Consider the following 16,014-nt stretch of genomic DNA (forward strand, 5'->3'; position numbering starts at 1 on the left):
GTGTCGTCTGCAAATTTGGAGATATTACATCCAATTCCCTCGTCCAGATCATTAATATATATTGTGAACAGCTGGGGTCCTAGGACCGATCCTTGTGGTACCCCACTAGTCACTGCCTGCCACTCGGAAAATGACCCGTTTATTCGAACTCTCTGCTTTCTGTCCGCCAACCAGTTCTCTATCCAAGTCAATACCTTGCCCCCAATCCCATGTGCCTTAATTTTGCACGCTAATCTCTTATGTGGGACCTTATCGAAAGCCTTCTGAAAGTCCAAATACACCACATCCACTGGTTCTCTCTTATCTATTTTACCAGTTACATCCTCAAAAAATTCCAGATTAGTCAAGCATGATTTACCTTTTGTAAATCCATGTTGACTTTGTCCGATCCTGTCACTGCTTACTAAGTGCTCTGCTATTACATCTTTTATAATAGATTCTAGCATTTTCCCCACTACCGATGTCAGGCTTACCAGTCTATAATTCCCCGCTTTTTTTCTACCACCTTTTTTGAATAGTGGGGTTCAGAGCAACAGCTGAAAAGAGCCTCACAAAGTGTTTGTTGTGTGTGTACAAAGCTCATAATTCTTAATGTGTGCAAGCACATTCCACACAGAGAAATCATTATCTTCAGACATTATTGATCAGCATTTTATTTCCTTTGGTCACAGTGTAACTTCCGAGCGTTGAATCCCTTTAACATTTATTGATAACCCATTGTCTTGTGGGCTCTTGTTTAGAAAGTGATGTCACAATGACCATTCCGTTCCCAAGGTGAGCCTGTCCGTCCACAGTATTCAGTGGAAAGGGGATTAAGTCACACCGAGGATAATGAGCAGCCACACACCAGTCTCTGCACTTTATTGTCCATCACCATCACCATCACACAGCTCAATCAGCTCCGATGGACGGGTCACATCGTCCGCATACCCGATACGAGACTCCCAACACAAGCGCACTACTCGGAGCTCCCGCACGGCAAGAGAGTTCCAGGTGGGCAGAGGAAACGCTTCAAGGACACCCTCAAAGCCTCCTTGAAAAAGTGTAACATCCCCATCGACACCTGGGAATCCCTGACCCAAGACCGCACAAAGTGGAGGAGAAGCATCCGGGAAGGCGCCGAACACCTCGAGTCTCTTCACCGGGAGCAAGTGGAAGCCAAGCGCAGGCAGCGCAAGAACCGCACGTCAACCCAAGCACCCCTTCAACCACCGTCTGCCCCACCTGTGACAGAGACTGTAGGTCCCGCATTGGACTCATCAGTCACCTGCGAACTCATTTTCAATGTGGAAGCTGTAACGTATATACCTTTAAGGGGGGGAACTACTTTGTACAGCTCATGTATACTGTAATACCGGCAGTGACCACACCTGTATATAGCACTGAGTAGTAATCTGTACAGATCAGTTGCAGTGTGAGCCACGTTGAGTAAACACCTGTTGTACCGTTCTCCGCAGTCTGTGTCTTATTATACCCGGACACAACATTGGCGACGAGGCAAGTTCGAACCTACCTGCAACTCTGCATCACCTCCCGGGGATTCGTTCCTGGAGATCAGTGGATTGGAGGTCAAGGCCAGAGACTCGGGCGTTGACCACGGGCAACCACCCAGTCATCCAGCAGAGACACGAGAATTGCGGGGGAGGCTGTTGAGAGCCAGGCTTGGCTTTCCAGTCGAGGCGGTCCAGCGAAATGGGCTGGTAATAGGTAGTGCGCAGACCCTTCCCGGACAGCGGCGGGCTAGAGCCCAACCGAGCGGCACAGCAAAGGGCCGAGCAGCGTCCACGGGGGAGAGAGAGAGAGGGCAGAGCGCACAAGGCGCAGCCGGTGTTCAGTGGCCGAGCAGCGTCGAAGAGAGGGAGAGAGAGAGAGGGCAGAGCGCACAGGGCGCAGCTGGTGTTCAGGGGCCGAGCAGCGTCGGAGAGAGGGAGAGAGAGATGCACAGAAACCCGCAAGGCGCCGCCATTGCCATGAGGATCGCCGAGAGTGGCATTGGCAGCAGCGCAGGAGAAGTGCGCGAAACCTACAGGGCACCGCCATTGCCACGAGAACCGCCGGGAGCGGCGTTGGCAGCAGCGGGGGAGGAAGGAAAGCGCGAGAGACGCCATTTTAAGTCATTGGGAGACGCCATTTTAAACCACACTCAAAATGCCGAAGAGTGGCAGTATCACCGCATTTGACAATGAAGTCGAAGACTGGACTACATATGTCGAACGAATGGAGGTGTACTGCAAGGCAAATGAGGTGTCAGATGACAAGAAAGCGTCAGTATTGTTAAATTTAATGGGTGCAAAGACGTATGGTTTATTACGAAATCTAGTAACCCCAACAAAGCCAATGGAAAAGAGTTTTGAAGACATAGTAACGACACTACAGGAACATTTAAACGCCACACCGCCGCTGATAGCAGAAAGATTCAAGTTTCACAAACGGAACCAGCATAGGGATGAAAGCAATGCTGATTATTTAACAGAACTGCGCAAACTAGCGAAACACTGCCAGTTTGGAGCGGGACTGGCAGATACCTTAAGGGACAAGTTTGTGTGTGGGCTTCAAAGTGAAGGAACCCAGAAACGGCTTTTATCTGAAAAGGACCTTACGCTGGAAAAGGCTTTCAGCATTGCGGTATCATATGAAGCAGCAGCACGGGGCGCTGCAGAGATACAACAGAGACCGCAAGAATATGGCACAAACGAAATGTCATAGGGAACAGGGAAGTGCTATCGCTGCAGCAGAACAACACACGACCAGAATGATTGCTGGTTCAAAGACAAAGTGTGCAGACAGTGTGGAAAAGTAGGACACACAGCACGAGTCTGCAGGTCGGGAAAGAAAACCAGCAATAAGAAACCTACCAAAGGAAAGTACAAGACGGTACATAAGATGATGATAGTTCAGACGAACAAAAGAGTGATAACGACTCTGAAAGCAGGGAACTGAGTTGTCTGAAACGACATAATGTGATCACAACGGAGGATCACCGAACCATTTGGGTCACTCTCAAGATAGCAGGAGTCCAGGTAAAGATGGAACTGGACACAGGATCAGCCCTAACAGTCATAAACCGACGGGGCTACGAGCGGCTATTCTCACACATACCCTTGAGAGACACAAAAATTATTTTGAAGACGTACACGGGGCAAAAAGTCTACCCCAAAGGAAAAATAAGGGTGACCGTTATATATAACAGTAAGGAAACACCAAAACTAGACCTGAATGTATTGCAAGATGGAGGACCACCATTACTGGGACGTGAATGGATCCGGAAAATACAACTGGATTGGCATTCCATACAGGCACTGACTGTGGCTGACAAAAAGGATGACGACGTCACACCTGGGCGACTGTCAAAGATCCTAACTGATGCGAAAGAAGTGTTCCAGCAAGGACTCGGAACACTAAAAGGCATGACAGCGACGATTAAAATTGAAGAAAACGCAAGCCCAAAATTTTTTAAGGCCAGACCGGTACCTTATGCGATCTGCCCAGCCATCGAAGCAGAGCTGGAGAGTCTGGAACGTTCAGGTGTACTGTCCAAGGTAGACTGGAGCGAGTGGGCTACACCCATCGTTCCTGTGATGAAAAAGTCGTTGAGCAGCACGCCTGGGGAACCAAGGAATGTTCGCATCTGTGGGGACTTTAAGGTAACAGTGAACCCGGCCCTTCACACCGTACAATATCCACTTCCGCGGATTGAAGATATTTTCGCCTCGCTATCTGGAGGGAAACGCTTCACTAAGATTGATCTGGCCCAGGCGTATCTGCAAATGGAGGTAGAAGAAGCATCAAAAAAATACCTCACAATCAACACCCATAAAGGTCTCTACCAATACAACCGGCTGGTATTCGGGGTAGCATCAGCTCCGGCTATTTGGCAGAGGGCAATGGAACAAGTCCTGCAAGGGATCCCAGGGACCCAGTGTTATTTGGACGACATCCTGGTCACAGGCGAAAATGACAGTGATCACCTTGCCAACCTGGAGCAGGTGCTCACTAGATTGCAGGAATATGGGCTCTGAGCTAACCGCTCCAATGCGAGTTTTTTAGAAAACAGATCTCGTATTGTGGCCACGTTATCGATAAAGAGGGGTTACATAAGTCCCCAGAGAGGATTGAGGCAGTAGTCAAGGCTCCAGCACCGGAAAATGTGTCACAACTGAGGTCGTTCCTCGGGCTGGTAAATTACTACCATAAGTTCTTGCCAAATTTGTCTACAATACTACACCCACTGAACACCCTACTGCAAACTGGGGTGCCATGGAAGTGGAGTGATGAATGTAGATGAGCTTTCCAGAAGAGCAAAACACTAATCACATCGAAAGAGGTATTGGCCCATTACAACCCAGCATTACCAATTCGGTTGGCATGTGATGCGTCACCCTGCGGCATTGGAGCGGTGCTGTCGCACAAATTCTCGGACGGCTCAGAGAGGCCAACAGCCTTTGCGTCACGATCACTAACCTCAGCCGAGCGTAACTACGCCCAGATTGCCAGGGAGGCCCTCAGCCTAGTGTGGGGAGTGAAAAAGTTCAATCACTATCTGCACGGGCAGAAATTCACCTTGCTGACTGATCACCAGCCTCTTGTCTCCATTTTTAATCCGAAGAAGGGCGTTCCGGTGATGACTGCGCAACGAATACAAAGATGGTCACTTTTTCTAGGGGCGCACCACTATGAGATTGAATATAAGGGCACGAAACAGCATGGAAATGCTGATGGGCTATCACGCCTGCCACTGCCTACTGCGGAGGAAGCACCAGCAGTGGATCCTGTCGAAATATTCCATTCGACTATAGTTGAATACCTACCGGTAACTAACGCTTGTGTCGAAAAGGAAACCCGAAATGACCCGACACTGTCTCGGGTATATGATTTGATGGTGAAGGGATGGCCAGCACATGGCGACTCACTGTTGCCAGCATTCTCGACAAGGAGAGAACAGCTGTCAGTGTGCCGGGGGACCTTGATGCGTGGATCCCGAGTGGTAATTCCACCCAAGTTAAGGGATAGAGTGCTCAATGAGCTTCATGAGGGTCATCTGGGAGGGGTAAAAATGAAAAGCCTAGCCAGGGCTTGTGTGGTGGCCGGGAATCGATAAACAAATCGAGGACCTGACCAAGAGCTGCTCAGGATGCCAGAAAGTCCAAAATGCACCACCACAGGCCCCTCTACACCCATGGTAGTGGCCCTCATCTCCATGGCAACGGGTGCATATTGATTTTGCTGGTCCATTCATGGACTCAATGTTTTTAATAGCCGTGGATGCGCACTCGAAATGGCCTGAGGTCATCAAAATGTCCTCCACCACCACGGAGAAAACTATTGCAGTCCTACGGACCATTTTTGCCAGGAATGGTTTGCCAGAACAGATTTGCTCCGACAACGGACCACAGTTTGTGTCCGAAGAGTTCCGGAGGTTCTTGAAAAAGAATGGGGTAAGGCATTACACATCCGCCCCGTATCATCCAGCCACAAATGGATTGGCTGAGAGGTTCGTACAAACCTTTAAGAAGGCAATAAAGGCTATGTACAATGACAACATTCCGCTGCAGCACAAGGTGGACAATTTCCTGTTTGCCTACCAGAACACGACACATGCAGTCACCAACCAGGCCCCAGCCATGATGTTCTTTAACCGAAGGTTAAGATCTCGTCTGGATTTGCTCAGACCAAACGTACGAAGAGATGTTGAGAGTAAGCAATTCCAGCACATCCATGAGAAGCCAACAAGGAGCTTCAATGTAGGGCAACCAGTCTTGGCCCGCGACTACCAAACAGACAAATGGCAGCCAGGAACGATATGCACACTGCAGGGCCCACTAATGTACACAGTGAACGTTGGGGAGAGCATCGTGAGACGCCATGCTGACCAGATCCTAGAGTCACAGGAACAAGTCAACCACATGTCTCGCCCATACGTACCTGGTGATGAACCCGACGTACAGGTCGCATCTCCCCCAGAAACAGTAGCATCGGAAGCTGATGAACCAACCGACGACAGGGGGCCAGAATCGCCTCCGCACCAAGAGCAAGACACTCGGGAAAGGCGCTATCCAGAAAGGATCAGGAAGCCTCCCCAAAGACTGAATATATAAATAGACTATTTTCAGCTAATGTTGCATGTTAAAAGTGTTAATTGTAATTAGTTCGATATTTAATTGTTAAATGAGTGTTATGGTACTGTTAATCTAAAAGGGGAGGAATTGTAATGTATATACCTTTAAGGGGGGGAACTACTTTGTACAGCTCATGTATACTGTAGTACCGGCAGTGACCACACCTGTATATAGCACTGAGTATTAATCTGTACAGATCAGTTGCAGTGTGAGCCACGTTGAGTAAACACCTGTTGTACCGTTCTCCGCAGTCTGTGTCTTATTATACACGGACACAACAGAAGCAAGTCATCCTCGGTTCCAAGGGACTGCCTAAGAAGAAGAAGAAGACCATTTTAAGGCAGTTAGCTCATTTAAAATAAACCCGTTTAAAATAAATTGATTAAAGTCTGCATTAAAATAGCAGAGGAGTTCACAGGAGCCTGTTAACAATTATACAACAGACATTTAATCTCCAGATAAAGAAGGACCTGCAGCATGTTTCCAGGAATTCATTGTTTTATTGATGAGTGCGTGTTAGACACCAGGATAACTAAAAATACACGAGCTGGAACATCCACGGGGTTACTCCAGGATCACTCCCGCTGCGGAACTCCACCACTGATCCTGCACCAATCATCACACACTGGAGGTTTATATCAGGAGCTTCAGTGTGATGGTGAGGTGATCAATGGACAATAAAGTGCAGAGACTGGTGGGTGGCTGCTCATTATCCTCGGTGTGATTTAATCCCCTTTCCCACTGAATACTGCGGACAGACAGGCTCACCTTGGGAACGGAATGGTCATTGTGACATCGCTTTCTAAACAAGAACTTTCTAAAAATGAAACTGTACCTGGACCTGACGTGAGGTTAATAAACCTGTAATTCTCTGACTTATTATTTCCCTTGTTTGGAAAAGAATGAAACACTTGCTGCTCTCCAGTGAATTTCACACTATTTCTGTTTCCACAATCTACTATTTTTTGGCTATTACCTTCACTGTTTCCTCTCCAAACTCTTCCAGTCTTTTTGGACACATACTACCAGGACCTGTTGATTCCCCCATATTCAGTGCCTTTACCCTTCAACATGGTGATGTGTTTTTTACTCCAGCACTACAGGGAGTGAGCAGAGTGTTTATCGCAATAACGGGATTTCCTCCCATTAATGATATGAAATTGGACATGGGGGGGTGTAAAACAGGTGGAAGCACGTTCTCCGCCCGTTATCCGACACGCCCAGTATTCAGTTGTGTGACGGTCCATGGAGTGGAATATCGGGCGGGGCGTATAACGGGCGGGCGATGCCACACTGCCTGTGCAGCCTCCCTGGCCCCCAACACCAGGTCCAATGTCAGGACATTCTGATGAGGTCACATCGAGCACTCCGAGTGGCTGAGGGTCAGAGGTCGCACTGATGTTGCCATGGCCACCAAGTGACACTGACGACGCTGCATTGTCTTGGTAATGATGTCACAGGGTGATTATGTGTCGCTGATGTGAAGAAGTCAAACTGGTAAAACCCTAATGCAACATTCAGCAGGTTGCACTTATAATAAATAAAAACAGAAAAGCATGTGTGGAGAGAGAAACAGAGTTCACCTTTCAGCTCGGTGGCCTTTCGTCAGAACTGGGAAATGTTCGAGATGTAACAGATTTTAAGCAGGTGCAGAGGTAGGGAAAGGGGGAGGGGAGCCAAAAAAAAAAGGGAATTTCCATGCTAGTGCTTCCGATGTGTCTTGCTTTTACCTCAACCGAGGATTCCCCCCTACTGTGGTTGACATGGCCCTCGGCTGTGTCCGTTCCATCTCCTGCAATTCTGCTCTCAACCCTTCCCCTCCCTCCCAGAACCACGATAGGGTTCCCCTTGTCCTCACCTTTCACCCCACCAGCCTCCACATTCAACGGATCATCCTCCTCCATTCCCACCACCTCCAGAGTGATCCCACCACCAAACACATCTTCCCCTCCCCTCCCCTTTCAGTATTCCAAAGGGACCGCTCCCTCCGTGACACCCTGGTCCATTCCTCAATCAGCCCCGACAGCCCCTCCCCTTCCCACGACATCTTCCTGTGCAAGCGCAGGAGTTGCAACACCTGCCCTTTTACCTCTGTCCAGACCCCTCATGATTTTGAACACCTCTATCAAATCTCCTCTCAATCTTCTCTACTCTAAGGCGAACAACCCCAGCTTCTCCAGTCTATCCACGTAACTTAAGTACCTCGATCCTGGAAACATTGTCGTAAATCCTTTCTGCACCCTCCCTAAGGCCTTCACATCCTTCCTAACGTGCGGTGCTCAGAATTGGACACTATACTCAGGTGTTTCATACAGATTCATCATAATTTCTAAACTGTTGTACTCTATACCTCTATTCATGAAGCCCAGGATCCTGTAAGCTTTTTTAACCACTTTTTCAAGCTGCCCTGCCACCTTCAATGATTTGTGCACATGTACCCCTAAGTCTCTCTGTTCATGCACCCCCTTAAGAATTGTACTATTTAGTTTATGTTTCCTCTCTTCATTATTTCTACCAAAATGTATCACTTTGTACTTTTCTGCATTAAATTTCATCTGCCACACGTCCGCCCATTTCACCAGCCTGTCTCTGTCCTCTTGAAGTCTATCACTATCCTCCTCACTGTTCACTATAAGTTTTGTGTTATCTGCAAATTTTGAAATTGTGCCTTTACATCCACGTCCAAGTCATTAATATATATCAAGAAAAGCAGTGATCCTAGAACCGACCCCTGGAGAACACCACTCTAACCCTTGCTCCAGTCCGAAAAACAACCGTTCACCACTACTCTATGTTTCCTGTCACTTAGCCAATTTTATATCCATGCTGCCACTGTCCCTTTCATTCCATGGGCTTCAACTTTACTGACAAGCCTATTATGTGGTACTTTATCGAGCGCCTTTTGAAAGTCCATGTACACATCAACCTCATTGCCCTCATCAACCCTCTCTGTTACCTCATCAAATAACTCAATCAAGTTGGTTAAACACAATTTGCCTTTAACAAATCCATGCTGGCTTTCCTTAATTAATCCACACTTGTCCAAGTGATTGTTAATTTTGACCCTGATTATTTTTTCTAAAAGCTTCCTCACTACTGAGGTTAAACTGACTGGCCTGTAGTTGCTGGGTTTATCCTTACACACTTTTCTGAACAAGGGTGTAACATTTGCAATTCTCCAGTCCTCTGGCATCAACCCCGTTTCTAAGGAGGATTGTAAGATTATGGTCAGTACCTCTGCAATTTCTTCCTTCAGTTCCCTCAGCGTCCTAGGATGCATCTCATCCAGTCCTGATGAATGATCTACTTTAAGTACAGCCAGCCTTTCTAGTACCTCCTCCTTTATCAATTTTTATCCCATCCAGTATCTCCTCTACCTCCTTCTTCACTATGTTTATGGCAGCATCTTCTTCCTTGGTAAAGGCAGATGCAAAGTGCTCATTTAGCACCTCAGCCATGCCCTCTGCCTCTATGCATAGGTCTACTTTGTGATCCCTAATCAGCCTCACCCCTCTTCTCACTACCTGTTAACTATTTATATGCCTTTCAAAAACTTTTGGAATATCTTTTATGTTAGTTTCCATTCTATTCTCATATCCTCATTTATTTTCTTTTTCACTTCTCCTCTGAACTTTCTATATTTAGCCTGATTCTCAGATCTATTCTCCACATGACATCTGTCATAGACGCTTTTTCTGCTTCATTGTACTATCTATCTCTTTTGTCATCCAGGGAGCTCCGACTTTAGTTGCCCTACCTTTCCCCTAGTGGGAATGTACCCGAACTATTTCCTCTTTAAAGTCAGCCCATTGTTCCATTACAGTTTTGCCTGTCAATCTTTGATTCCAATTTACCCAGGCCAGATCCCTTCCCATCCCACTGAAATTGGCCTTCCTCCAGTTAAACATTTTTACTCTAGATTGCTCCCTGTCCTTTTCCATAGCTAATCTAAATCTTATGATACTATGATCACTGTTCCATAAATGTTCCCCTACTGATACTTGCTCCACTTGACCCACCTCATTCCCCAAAGCCAGATCCAGCAATGCCTTATTCCTCATTGGTCTGGAAAAATACTGATCAAGAAAGTTCTCCTGAACACTTCAGAAATTCTTCCCTCTCTCTGCCCTTAACACTATTACTATCCCAGTCTATATTGGGATAGTTGAAGTCCCCCATTATCACTACTCTATCGTTCTTGCATCTCTCTGTAATTTCCCTGCAAATTTGCTCATTCATATTTTCCCACTAGTTGGTGGTCTATAGAATACACCTAGTGTGTAATGGCACCTCTATTATTTCTTATCTCTAATCATATAGATTCTGTCCTTGACCCCTCCAGGACATCCTCCCTCTCCAGCACTGTAATATTCTCCTTAACCAATATTGCCACACTACCTCCTATCTTTCCTTCTCTATCATTCTTGAACACCTTATATCCAGGAATATTTAATACCCAATCCTGCCCTTTTTTGAGCCAGGTCTCTGTTATTGTCACCACGTCCTAGTCCCATTTGGCTATTTGCACCTGCAGCTCACCAGCCTTGTTTACTATGCTTCGTTCGTTCACATACATACAATGTAAATCCATCTTACACCATCCTGGAGAAATCAAATACTGGACACGTTGTGAGTTTGAAACAAAGCTGATTCATTCAATATTTATACAGAATATTAATCTCCAGCCCAGGAACAGGAGTTATTCAGATCAGCAGAAACACACTCTAACTGCCAGAATGATGGTTCAGTGCTCAATACAGTCCCAGTAAATACTGTTCAGCTGTGGCTTTTCAATGGCGGGCCTTCACCCAGCATTCCCCGCGGGGGAGTATCTGCCGCGCCCAGACTACAGGAGCCCAGCGCGCAGGCGCGTGACCCGCCTGGGCTTGGAGCATTCGTGGTGCGTATAATGGCCGAGGCGAGAGGCTGAGAAACGAGCACTAAATAAATCGGTAGGAAGCGGCCGGACGAAGCGGATTAATGGACCGGCGGCTTCATAAACAACTGCTAAAAAACCGCGAAACTAGAATAATAAACTGAAGGTCCCGCGTTTGTAGCTTCGGGGCTTCTCCCGGTCACAGGCCCAGGCTAACGGCCGCCATCTTTGTGCAGGAAGGCTGGAGGTTCAGCGCGCCGCCATCTTGATTCAGTGAGTAGCAACGCGCATGCGCGGCCATCTTACTGCTCCATCACGGAGTGGGCGGGGCTTCAGTGTCTGTTCCCAACCGGGTCCAAGTGCCCGGTAATGTAACCATTGACTCAGTTATTTGATTCAGAATCTCCATACTTCGGATTTCTCACCATCTCTCCTGAAGGCGCTGGTTAACATCCCAAACAATTGTAACAGAAGAGCCCCACAGCTGGGCCCTTCTTCTACAGTCCCAGGAAGAGGAGGCATGAAAAAACACGCGGGCAAAATAAAGGAAAATCCCAAGGTGTTTTATAAGTATATTAAGGGCAAGAGGATAACCAGGGAAAGAGTAGGGCCCATTAGGGACCAAAGTGGCAATTTTTGTGTAGAGCCGGAAGATGTAGGTGAGGTTTTAAATTAATATTTTGCATCTGTGTTCACTATGGAGTAGCACGATGTAGGCATAGAAATCAGGCGGGGGCGGGGTGGTTGTGACATACTTGAACAAATTAGTATTGAGAGGGAGAAGGTTTTAGCGGGCTTAAAAGTGGATAAATCGGCAGGCTGCTGTGTGAGGCAAGGGAGGAGATTGCAGGGGCTCTGACACAAATTTTCAGAACCTCTCTGGCCACAGGGGAGGTGCCAGAGGACTGGAGAACAGCTAATGTCGTAGCATTATTTAAGAAGGGTAGTAGGGATAAACCAGGGAATTACAGGCCAGTGAGCCTAATATCAGTGGTAGGGAAATTATTGGAAAAAATTCTGAGGGACAGAATTAGTATCCACTTGGAGAGACAAGGATTAATCAAGGATAGTCAGCATAGCTTTGTCAGGGGGAGATCATGTCTAACCAATTTGATTGAATTTTTCGAGGGGGTGACTAGGTGTGTGGATGAGGGTAGTGCAGTTGATTTAGTCTACATGGACTTTAGTAAGGCTTTTGACAAAGTCCCGCATGGGAGACTGGTCATGAAGGTAAGAGCCCATGGGATCCAGGGCAATTTGGCACATTGGATCCAAAATTGGCTCAGTGGCAGAGGGTGATGGTCGAAGGTTGTTTTTCTGACTGGAAGCCTGTGTCCAGTGGTGTACCGCAGAGATCGGTGCTGGGTCCTTTACTGTTTGTAGTGTATATTAATGATTAAGATATGAATGTAGGAGGTATGATCAGTAAGTTCGCAGATGACACAAAAATGATGGAGTGGTTAATAGTGAGGAGGGAAGCCTCAGGCTCCAGGATGATATAGATGGGATGGTTAGATGGGCAGAACAGTGGCAAATGGAATTTAACCCTGAAAAGTGTGAGGTGATGCATTTTGGGAAAGTAATACACAATGAATGGTAGGACCCTAGGAAGGACAGAGGATCAGAGGGACCTTGGTGTGCATGTACATAGATCCCTGAAGGCAGCAGGACAGGTAGATAATGTGGATAAGAAGGCATATGGGATACTTGCCTTCATTAGCCGAGGCATAGAATATAAGAGCAGGGAGGTTATGATGGAGCTGTACAAAATGCTAGTTAGGCCACAGCTGGAATACTGTGTGCAGTTCTGGTCGCCACATTATAGGAAGGATGTAATTGCATTGGAGAGGGTGCAGAGGAGATTCACCAGGATGTTACCGGGGCTGGAGCGTTTCAGCTATGCGGAGAGACTGGACAGGCTGGGGTTGTTTTCCTTAGAGCAGAGAAGGCTGAGGGGGAACCTGATTGAGGTTTACAAAATTATGAGGGGCATAGAAAGAAAGTAACTTTTCCCCTTAGTAGAGGGGTCAATAACCAGGGAGCATAGTTTCAAGATAAGGGGCAGGAGGTTTAGAGGGGATTTGAGGAAAAAAAATTGCACCCAAAGGGTGGTTGGCATCTGGAACTCACTGCCTGTAAGGGTGGTAGAGGCAGGAACCCTCACAACATTCAAGAAGCATTTAGATGAGCACTTGAAATGCCATAGCATACAAGGCTACGGACCAAGTGCTGGAAAATGGGATTAGAATAGACAGGGCTTGATGGCCAGCGTGGACACAATGGGCCGAAGGGCCTCTTTCTGTGCTGTATGACTCAATGACAGCGAGCTGCCAGCATTTCGACCATGGGGAGCAGCACAGCCGTCGTCCCTGGCTGATTCTGTCTGGCGAAGCTGAGGCCAATGATAGCACACCAGCAACAACTTGCATTTACATAGCACCTTTAACGTAGTAAAACTTTCCAAGGCCCTTCACGAGCGAAATCCATCAAAAAATGACACTGAACCAAAGAGGGAGAGATTTGGACAGGTGACCAAAAGCCGAGGTAACTGAAGGCACGGCTGCCAATGGTGGAGCCGAGGGAGTGGGTTTACACAAGAGGCCCGAGTGGGAAGAATGCAGATTTCATAGAATCACAGAGTGATACACAAGCATTTATTACACAAAATTAGGGCTCATGGGGTTTGGGGTAAAATATTAGCATGGATTGAGGATTGGTTAATGGGCAGAAAACAGAGAGTAGGGAGAAACGGGTCACTTTCGGGCAGGCAGGCTGTAACTAGTCAGGTACAGCTAGGATCAGTGCTTGGGCCTCAGCTATTTACAATCCATATCAATGACTTCGATGAGGGGACTGAGTAATGTATCCAAGTTTGCTGACGATACAAAGCTAGGTGGGACAGTAAGCAGTAAGGACACAAAGAGCCTTCAAAGGGATATAGACAGGTTAAGTGAGTGGGCAAGAACATGGCAGATGGAATGGAATGTGGAGAAATGTGAAGTTATCCACTTTGGTGGGAAAAATAGAAAAGCAGAATATTTTTTAAATGGTGAGCGACTCAGAAATGTTGGTATTCAGAGGGACCTGCGTGTCCTTGTACACGAATCACAGAAAGTTAACATGCAGGTACAGCAAGCAAATGGTAAGTTAGCCTTTATCAGAAATGCATTGGGGTATAAGAGTAAAGAATTGTTACAGCAATTATATAAGGCCTTGTTGAGACCACACCTGGAGTACTGTGGACAGTTTTTGTACTCTCAGAATGCTCTTAGATGAGGAGTTCCAGGATTTTCACCCAGCGACGATGTAGGAACGGCGATATATGCCCAAGTCAGGATAGTGTGTGACTTGGAGGGGAACTGGGAGGTGATGGCATCTGCTGCCCTTGTCCTTCTAGGTGGTGGAGTTCGCGTGTTTGGGAGGTGCTGTCAATGTTCTAGTCGAGTTACAGATGTATAAAGTCACTCCTTCACCCCTCCCACCTCGCTCTCTCTCCTCCCATAGAGGCCAGAGTCTTGTGTAGGCCCAGACCGGGTGGCGGGTTCCCTTCCCTGAAGGACATTAGTGAACCAGTTGGGTTTTTAACGACAATCCGGCAGCTTTCATGGTCACTTTTTTCTAGTGCCGGCCCCACAAATTCCCAGATTCATTGAGCTCAATTTCACAACCTGCCATTGTGTTTTTGTGGGTCTTCTCTCACCCTCCCTTTTATCTGCTTTAAATTAATTTTACAGGGTGTTCGAAAGGGAGGATTTGCAGATGGGAAACCCAAGCCAAACATCACTTCAAGATCTGACAGAGTCACTCGATTCATCGGGACCTGTGAGCATGGAAGCAGAAAGCACTGTTCAGAGCGGGGAGAAACCGTACACGTGTTGTGTGTGTGGACGAGGCTTCAACCGATCCTCTGGCCTGTCGAGACACAAGTGCAGTCACACTGGGGATAAACCGTGCAAATGTGGGGACTGTGGGAAGCGATTCAACTACCCGTCTGAACTGGAAACGCATCGACGAGTTCACACAGAGGAGAGACCGTTCACTTGCTCTGAGTGTGGGAAGGGATTCACTCAGTCATCCAACCTGCTGACACACCAGCGAGTTCACACCGGGGAGAGGCCGTTCACCTGCACTGAGTGTGGGAAGGGATTCACTCAGTCATCCAGCCTGCTGACTCACCAGCGAGTTCACACCGGGGAGAGGCCGTTCACCTGCACTGAGTGTGGGAAGGGATTCACTCAGTCATCCAGCCTGCTAAAACACCAGCAAGTTCACACTGACGAGAGACCTTTTAAATGCCTGGGCTGCGGAAAGTGCTATAAAAGTTCCAGGGAACTGACATGCCATCAACATGTTCACACTGACGAGAGACCGTTCAGGTGCTCTCACTGCAGGACTGGGTTCAGGGAATCATCTAACCTCACTGTACACCAGCGTATGCACACTGGGGAGAGGCCGTACACCTGCTCTGAGTGTGGGAAGGGATTCACTAATTCATCCAACCTGCTGAGACACCAGCGAGTTCATACTGGGGAGAGGCCGTTCATCTGCTGTGAGTGTGGGAAGGGATTCACTCAGTCATCCAACCTGCTGATACACCAGCGAGTTCACAAGTGACTGCAGAGGTTGGATTCTGCTGTTAATTACATCCCGGGCTGAACCATGTTCACACCGACAGTTGGGGTTTATTTCTGCTGATGTTAATAACCCGTGTAACTGGGCTGGAGTTTAATATTCTGGATATATGTCAAATAAATCAGTTTGTTTTAAACATTGTTGTGGATTTTTGACGTTCCCACCTGAGTGTTTAGCATCACCTGGCTGGAGCTCAGAAAGGACAATCTGGGGGGAGGATCGTACGGCGGGAACAGAACTACAGCCTGGACACAGTCCTTCAGGGCCACACTGAGAGGGGCAAATGGCACTTTGGTCTTTCTCGTCTCTCTTCACTGACAGCAATGTCCCTGTGCAGGTTAATCTTGAGGCCTGTAAGGAATGTGTCCCAGCCGCTCTCTCCCATGGGTC

The 16,014-nt window shown here is 47.5% G+C and overlaps 1 pseudogene; it reads left to right on the forward strand.

Moving 5' to 3' along the window:
* The window catches only part of LOC147119742 (uncharacterized), a 78,045-nt pseudogene extending 62,285 nt beyond the window's left edge, over positions 1-15,760 (forward strand).
* The last annotated feature ends 254 nt before the right edge of the window (positions 15,761-16,014 follow it).

Source organism: Somniosus microcephalus, chromosome 4 (genome assembly GCF_052327205.1).
Source record: "Somniosus microcephalus isolate GS21.2 chromosome 4, FLI_Smic_1.0, whole genome shotgun sequence".
Classification (NCBI taxonomy): Eukaryota; Metazoa; Chordata; class Chondrichthyes; order Squaliformes; family Somniosidae; genus Somniosus; species Somniosus microcephalus.